Source organism: Bombina bombina, chromosome 2 (assembly GCF_027579735.1).
Source record: "Bombina bombina isolate aBomBom1 chromosome 2, aBomBom1.pri, whole genome shotgun sequence".
Taxonomy (NCBI): Eukaryota; Metazoa; Chordata; class Amphibia; order Anura; family Bombinatoridae; genus Bombina; species Bombina bombina.
The window spans coordinates 945,131,648-945,149,759 of NC_069500.1; positions in this window are offsets into that span (position 1 = coordinate 945,131,648).

Here is an 18,112-nt window from a genome sequence, read left to right on the forward strand (position 1 = left end):
AAGAGGATTGTGACTATTGTTACTAAGGAGTGGGATAGACCAGGTATTCCGTTCGCTCCCCCTCCTGTTTTTAAGAAAATGTTTCCCATATCTGACACCATACAGGACTTGTGGCAGACTGTTCCTAAGGTGGAGGGAGCTATTTCTACTCTTGCTAAGCATACAACTATACCTATCGAAGACAGTTGTGCTTTCATAGATCCTATGGATAAAAAATTAGAGGGTCTCCTAAAGAAAATTTTTGTTCATCAAGGTTTTCTTCTCCAACCTATTGCATGCATTGTTCCTGTAACTACTGCAGCTGCTTTCTGGTTTGAGGCTCTAGAAGAGGCTCTTCAGGTGGAGACTCCATTAGAGGATATTATGGATAGAATTAAGGCCCTTAAGTTGGCTAATTCTTTCATTACAGATGCCGCTTTCCAAATGGCTAAATTAGCGGCAAAGAATTCAGGTTTTGCCATTTTAGCACGCAGGGCATTATGGCTTAAGTCCTGGTCTGCTGATGTGTCATCAAAATCTCAATTGTTGAACATACCTTTCAAAGGAAAGACCCTATTCGGGCCTGCACTGAAAGAAATTATTTCAGACATCACTGGATTGAAAGGCCATGCCCTCCCTCAAGATAAAACAAATAAGATGAGGACCAAACAAAATAATTTTTGTTCCTTTCAGAACTTCAAGGGTGGTCCCGCTTCAGCTTCCCCTGCAGCAAAGCAAGAGGGAAATTCTGTCCAATCCAAATCAGTCTGGAGACCTAACCAGGCTTGGAACAAAGGTAAACAGGCCAAGAAGCCTGCTGCTGCCTCTAAGAAAGCATGAAGGGGTAGCCCCCGATCCGGGACAGGATCTAGTAGGGGGCAGACTCTCTCTCTTTGCTCAGGCTTGGGCAAGAGATGTGCACGATTCCTGGGCTTTAGAAATTGTGTCCCAAGGATATCTTCTGGACTTCAAAGACTCCCCCAAGGGGGGAATTTCACATTTCTCAATTGTCTGCAAACCAGACAAAGAGAGAGGAGTTCTTACGCTGTGTAGAAGACCTACATACCATGGGAGTGATCCGCCCAGTTCCAAGAGCGGAACAAGAGCTAGGTTTTTACTCCAACCTATTTGTGGTTCCCAAAAAAGAGGGAACTTTCAGACCAATCTTGGATCTCAAAATTATAAACAAATTCCTCAGAGTACCATCTTTCAGGATGGAGACTATTCGGACTATTCTTCCTCTGATCCAGGAGGGTCAATATATGACTACTTAAAGGATGCGTATCTACACATCCCTATTCACAGAGATCATCATCAATTCCTCAGATTCGCCTTCTGGACAGGCATTACCAGTTTGTGGCCCTTCCCTTCGGGTTGGCCACGGCTCCAAGAATTTTCACAAAGGTGCTAGGGTCCCTTTTGGTGGTTCTAAGACCGCGGGGTATAGCAGTGGTGCCTTATCTAGACGACATCTTAATTCAGGCGTCGAATTTCCAGCTAGCCAAGTCTCACACGGACATCGTGTTGGCTTTTCTGAGATCTCACGGGTGGAAGGTGAACATAAAAAATAGTTCTCTTGTCCCTCTCACAAGAGTTTCCTTCCTAGGGACTCTGATAGACTCGGTAGAAATGAAAATATTTCTGACGGAGGTCAGAAAATCAAAACTTTTAATCACTTGCCGAGCTCTTCATTCCATTCCTCGTCCATCAGTGGCTCAGTGTATGGAGGTAATCAGACTCATGGTAGCGGCAATGGACATAGTTCCCTATGCCCGCCTACACCTAAGACCACTGCAACTATGCATGCTCAAACAGTGGAATGGGGATTATGCAGATTTATCTCCTCAACTGCATCTGGACCAAGAGACCAGAGATTCTCTTCTCTGGTGGTTGTCTCAGGATAACCTGTCTCAGGGAATGTGTTTCCGTAGGCCAGAGTGGCTCATAGTAAGGACAGATGCCAGCCTGCTAGGCTGGGATGCAGTCTGGAAATCCCTGAAAGCACAGGGCTTATGGTCTCGGGAGGAATCTCTCCTCCCGATAAACATTCTAGAACTGAGAGCGATATTCAATGCGCTTCAGGCGTGGCCTCAGCTAGCTGCGGCCAAATTCATCAGATTTCAGTCGGACAACATCACGACTGTAGCCTATATCAATCATCAAGGAGGAACACGGAGTTCTCTAGCGATGATGGAGGTAACCAAAATAATTCGATGGGCGGAGGATCACTCTTGCCATCTCTCAGCAATCCATATCCCAGGGGTAGAGAACTGGGAGGCGGATTTCCTAAGTCGTCAAACTTTTCATCCGGGGGAGTGGGAGCTCCATCCGGAGGTATTTGCCCAGCTGACTCAGCTATGGGGCACACCAGAATTGGATCTGATGGTGTCCCGACAGAATGCCAAACTTCCTTGTTACGGGTCCAGGTCCCGGGATCTCCAGGCGGCACTGATAGATGCTCTAGCAGTGCCCTAGTCCTTCAATCTGGCTTATGTATTTCCACTGTTTCCTCTCCTCCCATGTCTGGTTGCCAGAATCAAGCAGGAGAGAGCTTCGGTGATTCTGATAGCGCCTGCGTGGCCACGCAGGACTTGGTATACAGACCTGGTGGACATGTCATCTGTTCCACCGTGGACTCTGCCAATGAGGCAGGACCTTCTAATCCAAGGTCCGTTCAAGCATCCAAATCTAATTTCTCTGCGTCTGACTGCTTGGAGATTGAACGCCTGATTCTATCAAAGTGTGGCTTCTCTGAGTGGGTCATTGATACCCTGATTCAGGCTAGAAAGCCTGTTACCAGGAAAATCTATCATAAGATTTGACGCAAATATCTTTGTTGGAGTGAATCCAAGGGTTACTCATGGAGCAAGATTAGGATTCCTAGAATTTTGTCTTTTCTCAAAGAAGGATTGGAGAAAGGATTATCAGCTAGTTCCTTAAAGGGACAAATATCTGCTCTGTCTATTCTTTTACACAAACGTCTGGCAGATGTTCCAGACGTTCAAGCATTTAGTCAGGCCTTGGTCAGGATCAAGCCTGTATTTAAACCTGTTGATCCGCCATGGAGCCTAAACTTGGTTCTTAAAGTTCTTCAAGGGGTTCCATTTGAACCTATGCATTCCATAGATATTAAGCTTCTATCTTGGAAAGTTTTGTTTTTAGTAGCTATCTCTTCGGCTCGAAGAGTTTCTGAGTTATCTGCTTTACAGTGTGACTCACCTTACCTAGTTTTCCACGCAGATAAGGTGGTTTTGCGTACCAAACCTGGGTTTCTTCCTAAGGTTGTTTCTAATAGGAATATCAATCAGGAGATTGTTGTTCCTTCTCTGTGTCCTAATCCTTCATCAAAGAACGAATGTCTGTTGCCCAATCTTGATGTGGTTCGTGCTTTAAAGTTCTACTTACAAGCAACTAAAGATTTCCGTCAAACATCTTCATTGTTTGTTGTTTATTCTGGTAAACGGAGAGGTCAAAAGGCTACGGCTACCTCTCTTTCCTTTTGGCTGAAAAGCTTCATCCATTTGGCTTATGATACTGCTGGCCAGCAGCCTCCTGAAAGAATTACTGCTCATTCTACTAGAGCAGTGGCTTCCACATGGGCTTTTAAAAATGAGTTCTTCGCTTCATACTTTTTCCAAATTTTCCAAATTTGATACTTTTGCTTCTTCGGAGGCTATTTTTGGGAGAAAGGTTCTATATGCAGTGGTGCCTTCCATTTAAGGTACCTGTCTTGTCCCTCCCTTCATCCGTGTCCTAAAGGTTTGGTATTGGTATCCCATAAGTATGGATGAATCCGTGGACTCGATACATCTTATAAGAGAAAACAGAATTTATGCTTACCTGATAAATTTCTTTCTCTTGTGATGTATCGAGTCCACGGCCCGCCCTGTCTATTTAAGACAGGTAGTATATGTTTATTTAAAAAACTTCAGTCACCACTGCACCCTATAGTTTCTCCTTTTTCTTCCTAGCCTTCGGTCGAATGACTGGGGGGTGGAGCTAAGGGAGGAGCTATATGGACAGCTCTGCTGTGGGTGCTCTCTCTGCCACTTCCTGTAGGGAAGGAGAATATCCCATAAGTATGGATGAATCCGTGGACTCGATACATCACAAGAGAAAGAAATTTATCAGGTAAGCATAAATTCTGTTTTTTCAAGGAATTCTAGCAATCTCAATATTACAAAAAAAAATATTACAAAAAAAAAGTACGCTATAAACGCTGCCTGCAAAAGTATGCCTCAAGGCCACAATGAATTAGTGGCATACTTAAAAAACCAAAGTCTTTCTGTATGCTAAACATATAAAGAGACAAAAAATTTGCAGAAAGCGTATAACATCTGGCATATATGAATATGATTATATTTATAATCCTGTCTCAGATTCATAATGCAAAACAAGGAGGAATTGATATTATAATAAAGAATAAAGAATAAAAGCCAAGCTGTGGTTAGGTTCTCACAATGGCATTTATCCATTAACGGTGTTTATAGATTTTATCTGAAGGTATTACATCTAAACCATATCATACTTATATTACGTGCTAAAATTTGCATATTATTCAACAAAAAGACTGATGCCCCATTCTTTATTTAGACCATGGGGTTCCCTGGTATTAAGTGTTAGAATCCAAAATAATTCTTTCTTCATAAGAATCTTATTCTTATTGCCCCCTCTAGTTGGTCTAGTTACTATTTCAATTACTTTTACATTAAAATTAGACAAATGAGTAAAGTGATGACAATTAAAATGTCTCACTACTGGTGATTCTTTGGAATAGTATTTGACATCCCTTTTGTGCTCACCAACTCTAGTTCTTAGTGAACGTGTGGTTTGGCCTACGTATTGAATTTAACAAAAATTGCACTCTAATAAGTAAACCACAAAGGTTGTTGCACAATTGGCATAGTGATCTGTTTTGTATACATTCCCTAAGTGTGAGCTACTAAATGTGTCACCTAATGAGACATTTTCACAGGTGCCACAGTTAGATGCCAGACACCGGAAGGTACCCTTTTTATTTAACCAAGTCCTTGGTCTCTTTTTATCAGCTGAGCTGATCATACTCGGAGCTAGCTTATTACCCAAGGTTGGTGCCTTTTTAGATACAAATTTCACATGCTCTACATAGTTTAATAAAATGTCATCATTTTTAAGGTATATTAAATTCCGCTTAATAATTTTTGGTGAGTACAAAAGGGATGTCAAATACTATTCCAAAGAATCACCAGTAGCGAGACATTTTAATTGTCATCACTTTACTCATTTGTCTAATTTTAATGTCATATATGATATATAATTTTAATTTCATATATGCCAGACGTTATACGCTTTCTACAAATTTTTTGTCTCTTTATATGTTTAGCATACAGAAAGACTTTGGTTTTTTAAGTATACCACTAATTCATTGTGGCCTTGAGGTATTCTTTTGCAGACAGCGTTTATAGCGTACTTTTTTGTAATATTGAGATTGCTAGAATTCCTTGAAAAATTAACATGTTTTTGCCCCCCTGTTTTTACTTTACATTTTAGTCTCTTTGTCATCCTTTATAGTTACTTAAAATCCTTTTGTTGTGATTTGTTTGTTTTTTTATAAACAGCCCCTTTGTTGTCCCATGAAATTTAATCTATGCATATAGTGAATTGTATATTCTTTGTATCCCTTTTACTCACCTGTTTCCCTAACTTTCTTTTTAATCTGATTGGTGGGTCGGGGTATAAACTTACCTGTTCTTCACTTACCTCTCATCCTATGACTAAGTGCCGCACGGCACGAAACGCGTAAGGACACGCCCCTTCTTCCGTTACCTGTTTGGTGTTTTGTGTGTAACGACTGTGAATATGGAATAAACATTCTAACTGTTTTTCACATACCTGGAGTGCCGCCTTTTCCTTTATTCTGCCTTACCGGATTGACTTCCCCTACATGGTGAGCACCTCTACCATTTCAGCTGTCCGTGAAGCCTGCATTCCCTATTTGGGTTCGTTGTTGGTCCCTGGAGATGGCTTTGGGAGCCGCGCTACCCACTTCCTGTCTGAGTGACATTTAACAGCTTTGCTGTGGTGCTCTTTGACTCCTCCTGCTGGCCAGTAGTGATATTCCCACTAGTAATTGAATGAAGTTGTGGACTCTCCATATCAGGAAAGAAAGAAATTTAACAGGTAAGCATACATTTTGTTTTTCCCCCAAAAGAGTTTTTGGATCCTCTCTAAAAGCTCTACTTTTCTTATGGGGGCTTTAAAAATCATTTCAACTAATTTTCAAGGTTTTGACTTTTCAAATTCAACACTGTAAGACACTTGATAAGTTCTCGAAAGGTAATTTCGGACATCCTTACAACTATTTCATGGCTATTTGGAAACAGCCTATTATCTTGCACATGTACAAAACATGCTAAAATGGCCGCAGGAGACATTGTAGAGTTGTATTTACATACATGGTATCTGTTTATTAAACCTCTATTCATCCCTATTGCAGAGTCTGATTACAGGGAACAGAGCACACATTTGCATATGTTTAGGTACAAATACATATGTATATGTGTTGAGTAATTGATATCCTGTACGTCAGGGGTGGGCAGACTTTTGTAAGGCAAGGGCTACCTCAAATTTTATTCCAAGTGATGTGGTCACCTAACTAAAAAAAAAACCCCCACCATAATTCACCATCATTGGTCAGCTCATATGTTATTCATTTTGCGATCCATTCACTGCACTTGTAGCAGCCTCCAGTCCCTCCCTTTCCTTTCATGCTTCCCTTTACTCCATTACATCAATACTCAAAGTTTATACTTATCTGTGAATTACAGATGTCTTATTAAAAGATGAGCGGGTACACACAAGTTTTGCGCTAACCCTGTCAGTCTCACCTACAATACCAGCAGTGAACAAGCTAAACTGTAGGATCTGCTTATGTCCATTTGCTATATAGCACTATCAGATTCAAGCATTGTCAGACCACACACTCCTCAGAATTCCAAATCAGTGTCCACGTCCACTCCCACAATAACTCTTTGCCTCCCAGAGCTCTGTTTTCCAAGGCCCAAGGGGTTACTAAGATAGGTTAAGTTAGTTTGATCCCTATGACTGTGGAAGCTTCCTACCTTCTGCATAACTAATTGCCGACTCCAGGCTCAGAGTGATTGTGCCCTCCAGCATCTGGCAATACCCTCCTTACTACTCAAACATATTAGCTTTTTTTACTGGCCGTAGAGCTTCCCTGGCCTCGAGCAGGTAGCCGATCAGCGCATAGCAGCGGAAAAATCTACCAGTCCAAGACAAGTCTATAATATAAGGGGGATTCGACTCTCAGCCATTCGGAAACTTCTTGGGCGCGATCACATATACGGCACAGGTTTCGGAGCAAGCGTTGGAACCTGCGCAGCCTGTAATTTCACCTCGCACATCGGGGTACTACATATACGATGCCGGCAGTTCATAAAGTGCCGTAAGCTGTATAAACTAGCGATGTCCAGAAATTAGCGTAACTACAAATTTCTGGAGTCGCTAGTGACTTACGGCACTTTAGAAACTGCCGGCGCCTAAGAAAAGTAAAGAAAATAACAAATCTCCTGTAAAAGTCTAACCTGCCTCCCAAAAATAAGCTCGATACGTAAAACCCCTATATCCGCAATCCCACCCTCTCATTACTAATATTAAATGTATTAACCCCTAGACCGACAATCCCCCACAACGCAATATGCCTATTTAAACTATTAACCCCTATATCCGCCATCAAACCCACACCGCAAGTAATAACTAAATTATTAACCCCTAAACCGTCATAGCCCACATAGCCTATTAAATGTATTAACCCCTAATCTCCCGCCGCCAACGTCGCCGCCACTATAATAATGTTATTAACCCCTAAACCTAAGTCTAACCCTAACCCCCTAACTTAAATATTATTTAAATAAATTTAAATAAAATTACTATTATTAACTAAATTATTCCTATTTAAAACTAAATACTTACCTGTAAAATAAACCCTAAGATAGCTACAATATAATTAATAATTACATTATAGCTATTTTAGGATTTATTTTTATTTTACAGGCAACTTTTTATTTATTTTAACTAGGTACAATAGTTATTAAATAGTTATTAACTATTTAATAACTACCTAGTTAAAATAAGTACAAATTTACCTGTAAAATAAATCCTAACCTAAATTACAACCCACCACCCACACACCCAACCCTATTCTAAAACCCACCCAATCCCCCGTTAATAAAACCTAACACTACCCCCTTGAAGATCACCCTACCTTGAGCCGTCTTCACCCAGCCGGGCAGAAGTGGACATCCAGAGGGGCAGAAGTCTTCATCCGATCCGGCCAGAAGAGGTCCTCCAAGCGGCAGAAGTCTTCATCCAGGCGGCATGTTCGATCTTCTTCCATCCGGAGCAGAGCGGGTCCATCTTGAAGACATCTGACGCGGAGCATCCTCTTCCTTCTTGATCCGATGTAAGGCTGGGTGTGTTTCCCTTTACAGGCGCATATTAAATAACCAGCCATTACAGCTGGTTAATGTGACCACAAACTCGTGTTTTCACTTTGCACTAAGAGGTCAGGTAAAACATTGCCCCAATTGCCCCAAAAATAAAGAGGACAGTACATTAAGATGAAATATAAAGATGAGCATTTTTTTTTTTTTTTTTTTTAAAACTGCACAAAGCAGTTATAAGTAGTAAAAGTAAGAAGATGTGGGGTGTGAGAAAAAAAAAAAGGTACCTAAAATGCCTTTACATGGAGGTCAATGGGGGACTGTGTTTTCTCTAAAAATATTTATGTATATGCTTTTATATATATATATGTTAATATGTATACCTACACATATAAACACATAAATATATATGTATATAAGCTGCATGATTTGCCCCCTGCTCTGCGGCAGGTGGTTTGCTGTGGCTGCTGCCATGAGAACGAGCCTATGGAAGAATGCTCTTGTGTGCGATTGGCTTTCAGCAATGGAAACGCAAGGTCGCTGCCCCGGTATGACCTCACTAAAATATGTACCTATGGGAACATGTTTAAGCGTATATATTAGGCATTTTTATTTTATAGGACATGCAGGTCTGAGTAAGACTACGGCCAAAACGTGTCTGCCAGCATGACGAATAAGGGTTAATATGTAACCTACTCTATGTTGTATATTATCACACCAATAGTGCTCCTACCTTTCTCCTTGTATTTATCGCTGGTTGGCTTGGATTAGAGCACACAGTGTGTATCCTAAATAGCTCTAGGAAAGGAAGAGTTGCACATGGAATGCCAGAATTATGCACCATAGAATGGTGGATGAGTAACGGTTGGCAGATCTGAAGGTGGGCCGGAGAAAGAACAAGGCAAGTGAGTTGACACGGGATAATATTGTGAAACAGGCTTTGGGAGTTCTCAAGCCAGCAATAAGGCGAGATTAAGAATACAAAGATATTATATTGCTGTCTGGATTAGTTCACATTTAGCTAGAATACGAGTTTTGTGGTAAGAGCTGCTCGGTACTAACTTGCAAGTTATTGTCAACGCTCACCTCCCTACAGCGCTGGTATTACAGGTTTACAAAATCCCGGCGTTAGCAGGCAATATTGCAGCGTAAAGCAAAATTGAGCTCTATACCGCACTCCAATACCAGCGCTGCGGTGAGCTGGTTTTACGTGCTCATGCACAATTTCCCCATAGACATCAATGGGGAGAGCTGGCTAAAAAAAGCCTAACACCTGCAATAAAGGAACATAAAGCTCTGTAACGCAGCCCCATTAAAGTCTATGGGGAAAGAAAAGTTATGTTTACACCTAACACCCTAACATAAACCCTGAGTCAAAACACCCCTAATCTGCCGCCCCGACATCGCTGACACCTACATTATACTTATTAACCCTTAATCTGCCGCCCCTAACATCGTCGCCACCTACCTACACTTATTAACCCCTAATCTGCTGCCCCCAATGTCGCCGCCACCTACATTACATTTATTAACCCCTAATCTGCTGCCCTCAATGTCACTGCCACATACATTACACTTATTAACTCCTAATCTGCTATCCCCAATGTTGCCAACCTACCTAAACTTATTAACCCCTAATCATCACCGACACCTACATTACACTTATTATCTCTAATCTGCCGCCCCCGACACCGCCACCACCTACATTACAGTTATTAACCCCTAATCTGCCGCCCCCAATGTCGCCGCCACCTACCTACACTTATTAACCCCTAATCTGCCGCCCCCAATGTCGCTGCCACTATTCTAAAGGTATTAACCCCTAAACCTAACCCTAACACCCACTAACTTTAATGTAATTAAAATAAATCTAAATAAAACCTACTATCAATAACTAAATAATTCCTATTTAAAACTAAATACTTACCTATAAAATAAACCCTAAGCTAGCTACAATATAACTAATAGTTACATTGTAGCTATCTTAGGTTTTATTTTTATTTTACAGGTAAGTTTGAATTTATTTTAACTAGGTAGAATAGTTACTAAATTAACTATTTACTAACTACCTAGTCTAAAATAAATACAAATTTACCTGTAAAATAAAACCTAACCTGTCTTACACTAACACCTAACCTTACACTACAATTAAATAAATTACATTAATTAAATACAATTAACTAAATTACACCCCCCCACTAAATTACACAAAATAAAAAAGAAATTATCAAATATTTAAACTAATTACACCTAATCTAATAGCCCTATCAAAATAAAAAAGCCCCCCTAAAATAAAAAAAACCCTAGCCTAAACTAAACTGCCTATAGCCCTTAAAAGGGCCTTTTGCTGGGCATTGACAGCTCTTTTACCTGTAAAAAAAATACAAACAACCGCCCAACAGTAAAACACACCACCCACACAACAAGACCCCCCAAATAAAATCCTAACTAAAAAAAACGCCGGCTTGGATGAGGACTTCTTGCCGCTTGGATGAAGACTTCTGCCGCTTCGTTGAGGATGGATGTCAGGTCTTCAAAAACTGTAAGTGGATCTTCGGGGGTTAGTTTTAGGTTTTTTTAAGGGTTTATTGGGTGGGTTTTATTTTTAGATTAGGGTTTGGGCGGAAAAAGAGCTAAATGCCCTTTTAAGGGCAATGCCCATACAAATGCCCTTTTTAGGTTTTTTTAGTTAGGGTTTTATTTGGGGGGGTTGGTTGTGTGGGTGGTGGGTTTTACTGTTTGTATTTTTTTTTATTGGTAAAAGAGCTGATTTCTTTGGGGCAATGCTCTGCAAAAGGCCCTTTTAAGGGCTATTGGCAGTTTAGTTTAGGCTAGGGTTTTTTTTTATTTTTGGGGGGCTTTTTTATTTTGATAGGGCTATTAGATTAGGTGTAATTAGTTTAAATATTTGATCATTTCTTTTTTATTTTGTGTAATTTTTTTTTTTTTTTGTAATTTAGTTACTTGTATTTAATTAATGTAATTTATTTAATTGTAGTGTAAGGTTAGGTGTTACTGTAACTCAGGTTAGGTTTTATTTTACAGGTAAATTTGTATTTATTTTAGCTAGGTAGTTAGTAAATAGTTATTCTACCTAGTTAAAATAAATACAAAATTAGCTGTGAAATAAAAATAAAACCTAAGCTAGCTAAAATTTAACTATTAGTTATATTGTAGCTAGCTTAGGGTTTATTTTACAGGTAAGTATTTAGTTTGAAATAGGAATTGTTTAGTTATTAATAGTAGGTTTTATTTAGATTTATTTTAATTACATTAAAGTTAGTGGGTGTTAGGGTTAGGTTTAGGGGTTAATACTTTTAGTATAGTGGCGGCGACATTGGGGGTGGCAGATTAGGGGTTAATAAGTGTAGGTAGGTGATGGTGATGTAGACGGCGGCAGATTAGGGGTTAATAACTGTAATGTAGGTGTCGGCGACATTGGGGGCGGCAGATTAGGGGTTAATAAGTGTAGGTAGGTGGCGGCGACATTGGGGTGGCATATTAGAGGTTAATAACTGTAATGTAGGTTGCGGCGATGTTAGGGACAGCAGATTAGGGGTTAATAATATAACTAGTGTTTACAATGTGGGAGTGCAGCAGTTTAGGGGTTAATATGTTTATTATAATGGCGGCGATGTCAGGAGCGGCAGATTAGGGGTTAATAATTTTATTTTAGTTTTTGCAATGCTGGAGGGCCTCGGTTTAGGGGTTAATGGGTAGTTTATGGGTGTTAGTGTACTTTTTAGCACTTTAGTTATGAGTTTTATGTTACGCGTTGTAGCATAAAACCCATAACTACTGACTTTCAGTTTACGGTATGGATCTTGACGGTATTGGCTGTACTGCTCACTTTTTGGCCGGACAGGCAAACTCATAATACCGGCGCTATGGAAGTCCCATTAAAAAAGGACTTTTTGAAAGCTGCGGTAGTTACGTTGCGTTACGGCCAAAAAAGTGTGCGGTACAGATATTCTGACAAGACTCGTAATACCAGCAATAGTGAAAAGGAGCCATAACGCTGCTTTTTCACTCATACCGCAAAACTCGTAATCTAGCCGATTGTTTGCACACAGAATCCTCTATAAGGATCTATACTATATATAACAATGGGTTCAGCATAATATGGTGTAATATCATGGATTATTAATAATATGGCTGGCTCTAACTGCCTGGAGGAACGGAGTTATAATCAGCTTTTAAACTTTGAAAGTATTATTAATTAATTCTATTTTTTGTTAAAGCACTGTTTTACTTTGGTGTGATCTCTGGTTAATTTCTCCAACATTGGTGTGTCCGGTCCACGGCGTCATCCTTACTTGTGGGATATTCTCTTCCCCAACAGGAAATGGCAAAGAGTCCCAGCAAAGCTGGTCACATGATCCCTCCTAGGCTCCGCCCACCCCAGTCATTCTCTTTGCCGTTGCACAGGCAACATCTCCATGGAGATGGTTAAGAGTTTTTTGGTTTTTAAATGTAGTTTTTATTCTTCTATCAAGTGTTTGTTATTTTAAAATAGTGCTGGTATGTACTATTTACTCTGAAACAGAAAAGGATGAAGATTTCTGTTTGTAAGAGGAAGATGATTTTAGCAGACAGTAACTAAAATCGATTGCTGTTTCCACACAGGACTGTTGAGATGAAGTAACTTCAGTTGGGGGAAACAGTTAGCAGACTTTTCTGCTTAAGGTATGACTAGCCATATTTCTAACAAGACCATGTAATGCTGGAAGGCTGTCATTTCCCCTCATGGGGACCGGTAAGCCATTTTCTTAGTCAAATATAAAAGAATAAAGGGCTTAAAAAAGGGCTTAAAAACTGGTAGACATTTTTATGGGCTAAAACGATTGCTTTATTGGGGCATATTATGCAGATTCTAGCTAATAATTGGCATTATAATCTTGGGGAACGTTTAAAAAACGGCAGGCACTGTGTTGGACACCTTTTTTAGTCTGGGGGCCTTTCTAGTTATAGACTGAGCCTCATTTTCGCGCCATTACTGCGCAGTTGTTTTTGGAGAGCAAGGCATGCAGATGCATGTGTGAGGATCTAAGAATCACTAAAAAAGCTTCTAGAAGGCGTCATTTGGTATCGTATTCCCCTCTGGGCTTGGTTGGGTCTCAGCAAAGCATATAGCTGGGACTGTATAGGGGTTAAATTTGAAAACGGCTCCAGTTCCGTTAATTTAAGGGTTAAAGCTCTGAAATTTGGTGTGCAATACTTTTAATGCTTTAAGACACTGTGGTGAATTTTGAACAATTCCTTCATACTTTTTCACATATTCAGTAATAAAGTGTTTTCAGTTTGAAATTTAAAGTGACAGTAACGGTTTTATTTTAAAACGTTTTTTGTGCTTTGTTGACAAGTTTAAGCCTGTTTAACATGTCTGTACCATCAGATAAGCTATGTTCTATATGTATGAAAGCCAATGTGTCTCCCCATTTAAATTTATGTGATAATTGTGCCATAGTGTCCAAACAAAGTAAGGACAGTAATGCCACAGATAATGATATTGCCCAAGATGATTCCTCAAATGAGGGGAGTAAACATGATACTACATCATCCCCTACTGTGTCTACACCAGTTATGCCCACACAGGAGGCCCCTAGTACATCTAGTGCGCCAATACTTATTACCATGCAACAATTAACGGCTGTAATGGATAACTCCATAGCAAATCTTTTATCCAAAATGCCTACTTATCAGAGAAAGCGCGATTGCTCTGTTTTAAACACTGAAGAGCAAGAGGACGCTGATGATAACTGTTCTGACATACCCTCACACCAATCTCAAGGGGCCATGAGGGAGGTTTTGTCTGATGGAGAAATCTCAGATTCAGGAAAAAATTCTCATCAAGCTGAACCTGATGTTGTGAAATTTAAATTTAAATTAGAACATCTCCGCGCACTGCTTAAGGAGGTGTTATCTACTCTGGATGATTGCGACAATTTGGTCATTCCAGAGAAGTTATGTAAGATGGACAAGTTCCTAGAGGTTCCGGTGCCCCCCGACGCTTTTCCTATACCCAAGCGGGTGGCGGACATAGTAAATAAAGAGTGGGAAAGGCCCGGCATACCTTTTGTTCCCCCCTCTATATTTAAGAAATTATTTCCTATAGTCGACCCCAGAAAGGACTTATAGCAGACAGTCCCCAAGGTCGAGGGGGCGGTTTCTACTCTAAACAAACGCACTACTATTCCTATCGAAGATAGTTGTGCTTTCAAAGATCCTATGGATAAAAAATTAGAGGGTTTGCTTAAAAAGATTTTTGTACAGCAAGGTTACCTTCTACAACCAATTTCATGCATTGTTCCTGTCACTACGGCAGCGTGTTTCTGGTTCGAGGAACTAGAAAAGTCGCTCAATAAAGAATCTTCGTATGAGGAGGTTATGGACAGAGTTCAAGCACTTAAATTGGCTAACTCTTTTGTTTTAGATGCCGCTTTGCAATTTGCTAGATTAGCGGCGAAAAATTCAGGGTTTGCTATCGTGGCGCGCAGAGCGCTTTGGCTAAAGTCTTGGTCAGCGGATGTGTCTTCCAAGACAAAATTGCTTAACATTCCTTTCAAAGGTAAAACATTATTTGGACCTGATTTGAAAGAGATTATTTCAGACATCGCTGGGGGAAAGGGCCACGCCCTCCCACAGGATAGGTCTTTTAAGGCTAAAAATAAGCCTAATTTTCGTCCCTTTCGCAGAAACGGACCAGCCTCTAATTCTGCATCCTCTAAGCAAGAGGGTAATACTTCACAACCCAAACCAGCCTGGAAACCAATGCAAGGCTGGAACAAGGGTAAGCAGGCCAAGAAGCCTACCACTGCTACCAAAACAGCATGAAGGGATAGCCCCCGATCCGGGACCGGATCTAGTGGGGGGCAGACTTTCTCTCTTTGCTCAGGCTTGGGCAAGAGATGTTCAGGATCCTTGGGCGCTAGAAATAGTTTCTCAAGGTTATCTCCTGGAATTCAAGGAACTACCCCCAAGGGGAAGGTTCCACAGGTCTCAATTATCTTCAAACCAAATAAAGAGACAGGCATTCTTACATTGTGTAGAAGACCTGTTAAAGATGGGAGTGATACATCCAGTTCCAATAAGAGAACAAGGGATGGGATTTTATTCCAATCTGTTCATAGTTCCCAAAAAAGAGGGAACATTCAGACCAATTTTGGATCTAAAGATCCTAAACAAATTTCTCAGGGTACCATCGTTCAAAATGGAAACTATTCGAACGATCCTACCTACTATCCAGGAAAATCAATTTATGACTACCGTGGATTTAAAGGATGCATACCTACATATTCCTATCCACAAGGAACATCATCAGTTCCTAAGGTTCGCTTTTCTGGACAAGCATTACCAGTTTGTGGCACTTCCATTCGGATTAGCCACTGCTCCAAGGATTTTCACAAAGGTACTAGGGTCCCTTCTAGCGGTTCTAAGACCAAGGGGCATTGCAGTAGTACCTTACTTGGACGACATCCTGATTCAAGCGTCGTCCCTGTCAAAAGCAAAGGCTCATACGGACATCGTCCTAGCCTTTCTCAGATCTCACGGATGGAAGGTGAACAAAGAAAAAAGTTCTCTGTCCCCGTCAACAAGAGTTCCCTTCTTGGGAACAATAATAGATTCCTTAGAAATGAGGATTTTTCTGACAGAGGTCAGAAAATCAAAACTTCTAAGCTCTTGTCAAGTACTTAATTCTGTTCCTCGTCCTTCCATAGCGCAGTGCATGGAAGTAATAGGATTGATGGTTGCAACAATGGACATAGTTCCTTTTGCACGGATTCATCTAAGACCATTACAACTGTGCATGCTCAGACAGTGGAATGGGGATCATACAGACTTGTCTCCGACGATTCAAGTAGATCAAAAGACCAGAGATTCACTCCGTTGGTGGCTGACCCTGGACAATCTGTCACAGGGAATGAGTTTCCGCAGACCAGAGTGGGTCATTGTCACGACCGACGCCAGCCTAGTGGGCTGGGGCGCGGTCTGGGAATCCCTGAAAGCTCAGGGTCTATGGTCTCGGGAAGAGTCTCTTCTCCCGATAAACATTCTGGAACTGAGAGCAATATTCAATGCTCTCAGAGCTTGGCCTCAACTAGCAAAGGCCAAATTCATAAGGTTTCAGTCAGACAACATGACGACCGTTGCATATATCAATCATCAGGGGGGAACAAGGAGTTCCCTGGCGATGAAAGAAGTGACCAAGATAATTCAATGGGCGGAGGATCACTCCTGCCACTTGTCTGCGATCCACATCCCAGGAGTGGAAAATTGGGAAGCGAATTTTCTGAGTCGTCAGACATTCCATCCGGGGGAGTGGGAACTCCATCCGGAAATCTTTGCCCAAATAACTCAATTATGGGGCATTCCAGACATGGATCTGATGGCGTCTCGTCAGAACTTCAAGGTTCCTTGCTACGGGTCCAGATCCAGGGATCCCAAGGCGACTCTAGTAGATGCACTAGTAGCACCTTGGACCTTCAACCTAGCTTATGTATTCCCACCGTTTCCTCTCATCCCCAGGCTGGTAGCCAGGATCAATCAGGAGAGGGCCTCGGTGATCTTGATAGCTCCTGCGTGGCCACGCAGGACTTGGTATGCAGACCTGGTGAATATGTCATCGGCTCCACCATGGAAGCTAACTTTGAGACAGGACCTTCTTGTTCAAGGTCCATTCGAACATCCGAATCTGGTTTCCCTCCAACTGACGGCTTGGAGATTGAATGCTTGATTTTATCAAAGCGTGGGTTTTCAGATTCTGTAATAGATACTCTGATTCAGGCTAGAAAGCCTGTAACTAGAAAAATTTACCATAAAATATGGAAAAAATATATCTGTTGGTGTGAATCTAAAGGATTCCCATGGAATAAGATAAAAATTGCTAAGATTCTATCCTTTCTACAAGAAGGTTTGGAGAAAGGATTATCTGCAAGTTCTCTAAAGGGACAGATCTCTGCTTTATCTGTTTTACTTCACAAAAGACTGGCAGCCGTGCCAGATGTTCAAGCATTTGTTCAGGCTCTGGTTAGGATCAAGCCTGTTTACAGACCTTTGACTCCTCCCTGGAGTCTAAATCTAGTTCTTTCAGTTCTTCAAGGGGTTCCGTTTGAACCTTTACATTCCATAGATATTAAGTTACTATCTTGGAAAGTTTTGTTTTTAGTTGCAATTTCTTCTGCTAGAAGAGTTTCAGAGTTATCCGCTCTGCAGTGTTCTCCGCCCTATCTGGTGTTCCATGCAGATAAGGTGGTTTTGCGTACTAAGCCTGGTTTTCTTCCGAAAGTTGTTTCCAACAAAAATATTAACCAGGAGATAGTTGTACCTTCTTTGTGTCCGAATCCAGTTTCAAAGAAGGAACGTTTGTTACACAATTTGGATGTAGTCCGTGCTCTAAAATTCTATTTAGAGGCTACTAAAGATTTCAGACAAACATCTTCCTTGTTTGTTGTTTTTTCTGGTAAAAGGAGAGGTCAAAAAGCGACTTCTACCTCTCTTTCCTTTTGGCTTAAAAGCATTATCCGATTGGCTTATGAGACTGCCGGACGGCAGCCTCCTGAAAGAATCACAGCTCACTCCACTAGGGCTGTGGCTTCCACATGGGCCTTCAAGAACGAGGCTTCTGTTGACCAGATATGTAAGGCAGCGACTTGGTCTTCACTGCACACTTTTGCCAAATTTTACAAATTTGA